The sequence below is a fragment of the Ovis canadensis genome, chromosome 8, assembly GCF_042477335.2.
Source record: "Ovis canadensis isolate MfBH-ARS-UI-01 breed Bighorn chromosome 8, ARS-UI_OviCan_v2, whole genome shotgun sequence".
NCBI classification, from domain to species: domain Eukaryota; kingdom Metazoa; phylum Chordata; class Mammalia; order Artiodactyla; family Bovidae; genus Ovis; species Ovis canadensis.
Window position 1 is genome coordinate 41,300,795 of NC_091252.1, and position 6,527 is coordinate 41,307,321.

A 6,527-nucleotide genomic window follows, 5' to 3' on the forward strand; every position below is an offset into this window, starting at 1 on the left:
CACTGGATCTCCTTGCAGTCCAAGGGACTCTCAAGAGTCTTCTCCAACACCAGAGTTGAAAACCATCAATTCTTTGGTGCTCAGCTTTCTTTATGATTCAACTCTCACATTCGTACATGACTATTGGAAAAACCATAACTTTGACTAGGTGGACCTTTGTTGGCAAAGTAATGTCTCTGCTTTTGAATATGCTATCTAGGTTGGTCATAGCTTCTCTTCCAAGGAGCAAGCATGTTTTAATTTCATGGCTCCAGTCATCATCTGCAGTGATTTTGGAGCCCAAAAGTGGGTCACTATTTCCATCGTTTCCTCATCTATTTGCCATGAAGTGATGGGACCACATGCCATGATCTTTGTTTTTCGAATGTTGAGCTTTAAGCCGGCTTTTTCACTCTCCTCTTTCACTTTCATCAAGGGGTTCTTTAGTTCCTCTTCACTTTCTGCCATCAGGGTGGTATCATCTGCATATCTGAGGTTATTGATATTTCTTCCAGTAATCTTGATTCCGGCTTGTGCTTCATCCAGCCTGGTATTTCACATGATGTACTCTGCATGTAAGTTAAATAAGCAGGCTGACAATATGTAGCCTTGACGTACTTCTTTCCCAATCTGGAACCACACATTGTTCCATGTCCAGTTCTAACTATTGCTTCTTTACCTACATTACATACAGGTTTCTCAGAAGGTAGATAATGTTGTCTGGTATTCCATCTCTTTAAGAAATTTCAGTTTGTTGTTATCCACAGAGTCAAAGGTTTTTGCATAGTCAATGAAGCAGAAGCAGATGTTTTTCTGCAATTCTCTTGCTTTTTCTATGATCCAATGGATGTTGACAATTTGATCTCTGATTCCTCTGCCTTTTTTAAATCCAGCTTGAACATCTAGAAGTTATCAGCTCACTTACTGCTAAAGCCTCGCTTGGAGAATTTTGAGCATTACTTTGCTAGAGTGTGAAATGAGTGCAGGTTACAGCTGAGAGAAGGGCAAAGCCTCTTGCGTTCACCAAATCTGGCTCTTCCTTAGCCCCTGTCTACCCATCTTCTTTGTCCCCGCCTCCTTACTGATTCTTCCACTTAGATCTCTGGAAGTTAGATTCCCTCCTCCCATTTCTTCATGCTGAGTTCCAAACTTCTCTATGGTGCCTGCAGAATGTGAGTTTTTTGTTTGTTTTAAATGCACACAACTTCATCTTAGAGCAGCATTAGTCTCAGGGTTCATTAATTAAGACATCACACTTAGCTAGAACACTTCACTGATTCTTGCCTTCATCCTCAGTGCCTGGCTCAGAACCGGGCTCAGGATTGGAGCTCCAGCCACGGTGGTTGAATGACTAGCACCCTGCTGGGAATCACGCCCCTGCTCATGGTCTGATATTTTGTCTTCAAGTTTGTCCCTTCAGTCTCTTCTCCCATCACAGACTGTACCTAGGGAAAACAAGAGATGAGTTTCTTAGAAACAGCTTCTGTCAACAGTCAGTCCCCCTCCCGCCCCCTCCTCTGTCCAAAGTGGTGAGGCTGTAAACAGCTTTCTTCAGGAGACTGGCACTTGGAAAACAGAAAACCAATTAGGGAGCTGCCAAATGACTCAGGAGAGTGTCATCAGGAAGCCAGGAGGGAGAGCACACAGTGGACAAGAACCTGTAAGATGCAACCTTTTGGAGACAGTGTTGACTGTAAATAGTCAGGCTCTAAGTTTAATCATTCAGTAGCTACAGAACTTCTTTACATACATCTTGTGTTTTGTGAGACTGCTGGACTACGATTTTTCAACAGGAAAGTCTAGATGGTTCCTCAGGGAAACATTTTATGTGGTGTTCTTTTGCTTCATATACGAATCTTCTCAGGCTGCCTTAACAAAGCATCATGACTGAGTGTCTCAAACAACAGAAATGTATTTTCTCACTGTCCTGGAGGCCAGAAACCTGAGGTCAAGGTGCTGGCTGGGTAGGGTCTTCTGCGCGTCTCTCCTGGGCTGGCAGATGGCTGTGCTCGCGCTGTGTCTCCACCTGGTTGTTCCTCTGTGCTTGTGCCCCAGAATTCTTTCTTTTTATAAGGACATGAATTGTGTCAGATTAGAGCTCATCCATATGACTTCATTTGAGCTTCCCTGGTGGGTCAGAGGGTAAAGAATCCATCTGCAATGGGGTAGACCTGGGTTCAATCCCGTGGTTGGGAAGATCCCCTGAAGGGAATGGCAACCCACTCCAGTATACTGGTCTGGAGAATTCCATGAACAGAGGAGCCTGGCAGGCTACAGTCCACGGGGTGTCAGAGTCAGACATGACTGAGTGACTTTCATTGCACTTCATATGACCTCATTTAACTGTAATTAAATCGCCCTATCTCCAAACGCGGTCACATTCTAAGGTACTAGGCGTTAAGACTAACGTATGAATTTGGTGGGGGACACAATTCTGTCTCTAACACCTTGTTGGGAATTCCCTGGTGGTCCAGTGGTTAAGGCTCAGTGCTTTCACTTCTGGGGCCCAGGTTCAATCCCTGGTCAGGGGACTAAGAAGATCCTGCAAGCTGCCTGGTGCAGCCAGAACAAACAGAGAACAACAACAAAATCACCTTGTACGCTTGTGGAGGTGATGAGTAGCAGAACATATACCCCCAAAGATACCAGTTTGTTATAAGGATTATTTTGAGTTAAAGGCTCTTGAAAAACAGCACATGCAGGAAGGGTGTGCTGAACTCACCTTTCTTCCTAAAAGCAGGAGATAAGTCTCCCATGTGAAAGATTCCCTCCCTGTACCAAGGGGAAAGGAACATACTGATGAGCAAAGATGGGAAGCTGAGGCTGAGAGAAATCTGTACAAATAGAGCTTATTAAAATAACCCTCATCTTCTTTTTGTCTTCACAGATATTTTAGTGAAGTGAGTGAAAGTCATTCAGTCATGTCCAACTCTTTGTGACCTCATGGACTATATAGTCCATGGAATTCTCGAGGCCACACTACTGGAGTGGGTAGCCTTTCCCTTCTCCAGGGGATCTTCCCAACCCAGGGATCAAACCCAGGTCTCTTGCCTTGCAGCCAGATTCTTTACCAGCTGAGCCACCAGGGAAACCCAAGAATACTGGAATGGGTAGCCTATCCCTTCTCCAGCTGATCTTCTCAACCCAAGAATTGAACCAGTGTCTCCTGCATTGCGAGCAGAATCTTTACCAACTGAGCTATGAGGGGAGCCCTTTACTTTTCCACAATGACTATTTTTTGTTCAACCTGGTATATAAGCACTTAGGCCTAACTGCTTTGGGGGCTTCTTTTTCCAGTGAAGGCTCCTGTGTACATGTAAAAATATTAAATAGAATTTGCATGCTTTTCTCTCCTGTTAATCTGTCTTTTATCAATTTAACTCTCAGGCCCAGCTGGAGGCTATAAGAGGGTAGAGGAAAAGTTTTACCTGCCTGCAGAGGCTTGCTAAATACTTTGTGTTGGATGAAAAACAGCATCCTTCCCTGCCTCCTTTTTGCTAATTCCTAGCATTATTGAAACAAAAATGGGTTGTAAACAGGGGAGGGGACGGGAGAGGGGACTCCAGGAGGAGCTGTGTGAATGCGGACACCCACATTCACAAGATCCTTGGCCCCGTCTTTGTTTGGCCTCTGTCTCCCTTGCGATCATCTGGTTCTTTTCTTGCTCTGTTTGGCAGAGCAAACAAACTAGATTTCAGAGTCATTTTGATGGGAGTGAGAGAGGTGCAGGAAAATAATGACTGGATTACTAATGATATTTTCGGAAGTTCTGTACTTTGCCTCTGTGGAAACCCTGTGGGAATTTGCATTACAGTGTTTTCACTGAGTGTAGGGCAAGGAGTTGGCTTGTAGCTACAGCTTTCCTGCAAGTCTCAGGATGCGTAGCATTTCTAGCTTTTTGTCTCGAGGTGTCCTGGGTGGCATTAGAAGCCAAAGTCACAAGCAAAGGAGAGGCGCGGCCAAGCTGTCACGTGACGCTGCCGACGGGCTCTCTCACCACCGGCTGCGTTGGCCCTGCTGCCCAGGAGCCCCTCCCAGGATGACCTCCAGCCGGAAGGCCGTCCCGGCTGAGATGCAGGAACCATGAGAGGCGTCGCTCCTCAGTGCCGTGCAGTAGATCGTGCAGACGAGCCTATTCACAGGGCAGGGACAGAGAGGCAGCATGAAGGATGGACATGCGGACACGGGGTGGGGGAGGGGTAGGAGACAAACTGTGTTTGGGATAGACGTATATATACATTACTGTGTGTAAAACAGATAGCCAGTGGGAAGCTTTGGGGCTTCCCAGGTGGCGCTAGTGGTAAAAAGCCTGCCTGCCAATACAGAAGACGTAAGAGACGTGGGTTGGACCCCTGGATTAGGAAGATCCCCTGGAGGAGGGCCTTGCAACCCCCTCCAGTATTCTTGCCTGGAGAATCCCATGGAGAGAGGAGCCTGGCGGGCTACAGTCCATGGCATCGCACAGAGTCGGACACCACTGAAGCGACTTGGCACACATAGTGGGAAGCTGCTGTATAGCGCAGGGATCCCAGCTTGGCACGCTGTGATGACCTGGGGGTGGGGCGGGGATTGGATGGGGGCGGGGGGAGTGGGGGCTGATGGGAGGGAGGTTCAAGAGGGAGGGAATATATGTATACTTATGGCTGGTTCATGTTATGGTTTAGCAGAAACTAACACAACATTGTAAAGCAATTATGCTCCAGTTTAAAAAAAAAATTCAATGAACTGCCTATGTCTCACGTGGGAGGGGCTGGAACATCTGACTTTGGCATGTATTTTTGGAAGATGGATTTTTGGTATTGCTGTGGTTATGAGAGGTCTATATTTCACCTCCAGATCATAGCTAGACTTCTTATTTCTCAAGAAGCAGAAATTTTCTGGTTATTTAAAAACTGATCAAATCTTAGGCAACCAACATACTTTACTTGAAGTGCAGTTTTTGTTTTTTCTTTATAAGAATGGAAAATGGCATGAGAGAGAAATGATATGGTATGTTTTTGCCTTATCTAAAATAATTTTGTTTCAGAGCTATTTTATCTAAAGACTATGATGACTGAGTCTTCCATTTTTATAGGCCACAAAAATACCTTTCTCTTCAAATAATAATGAATGGAATTGTTACGCAATTGAAGCAATTATTTAGTAGCGAATATAGAAATTTATCAGGATTTATTTATTGAGGTATTTCTCATGTGTTTTTGAGAACAATGGAGGTTTTCATGGAAAAAGACACATTCGGAGTCTGTGTATGTGGGATGTGTGTATGATTTTCAATCAAAGGCTTAACTCATAAAGGGCAGTTTTTATTAATATATATGCATGTATGTTCATGGGGTGCTCGAGGCACGAGTAGTGAAATGGTTTGCCATTCCCTTCTCCAGTGGGCCACATTTTGTCAGAACCCTCCACCATGACCCGTACATATTGGTTGGCCCTGCAGGGTATGGCTCATAGCTCCGTCTAGTTACACCAGGTTGTGGTCCATGTAATCATTCTGGTTAGCTTTCTGTGATTGTGGTTTTCGTTCTGGAGGCTGTGGGATTATACTTGTTTCTTCTGTCTGCCCTCTGATGGATAAGTATAAGAGGCTTGTGTAAGTTTCCTGATGGGAGGCAGTGGCTGTGGGGAAAACTGGGTTTTGGGCCATGCTCAGTAAATCTTTAATCCAACTGTCTGCTGAAACTTCAGGAGAGAGTGAAGGGCAGGGAAACCTGGCATGCTGCAGTTCATGGGGTTGAAAAAGTTGGACATGATTTAGTGACTAAACAACAATACACATATGCATATTGACATACACATATACACAACCACAAACTTGACTGAAAATAAGAGAAAGCTTAAAATTAGGGAAAATATTTTTAAAGAATAAATTTAGAAACTGCTCCTTAAAGCTTCATTTTAACCTATATTCATATATTTGTTTCCACAAAACCCCGCCAGTCTTACCTTGCAGAGGTGTTCAATATCGATCCTAGTTTCCACAGTGTTTCTTGTTTTTTCTTCTTCATAGGAATGAATTGATTTCCCAAAGTCCATTGGGAAAATAACAATGATAAAATGATATGTTTAAAAAAAAACCTATTTTCTAGTCCAGAGCAGTTTCTAATTATACTCTACAAAAACAATTTTGATTTCATGTAAATAAAGGGGTTTACTAATGTGTCAAGAACTTCATGTGAGCATTACACCTTTAAATGAAAGACCAGAATAAAAGACCAAAACACAACAATATGCCCCAAAGTTCCCATTGGCACATGGAGCTTTTAGGGGTCATCCCTGTGTAGAGTCCCCTTTCTTCCTAGACTTAGTTCCTCAAAAACCTCTTTATTGCTGGCTTCTTGGGCTCCTGTCTGAAGAGTCAGAGAGTACAGCAAGTCCTGTGTAATCTAGCTTCAGTTTAAGCAAACTACACTGACCAGATCAACTGATGGTCGATGTCAGTAACTTTTGGGAAAGCACAGTAAGTTTAAATGATAATGTGTGGAGTGGCAGAGTATGTGTCTGTCACAAAAATTCTGGTCAACCCCTGTGAAAATTAAAAAGTTTTT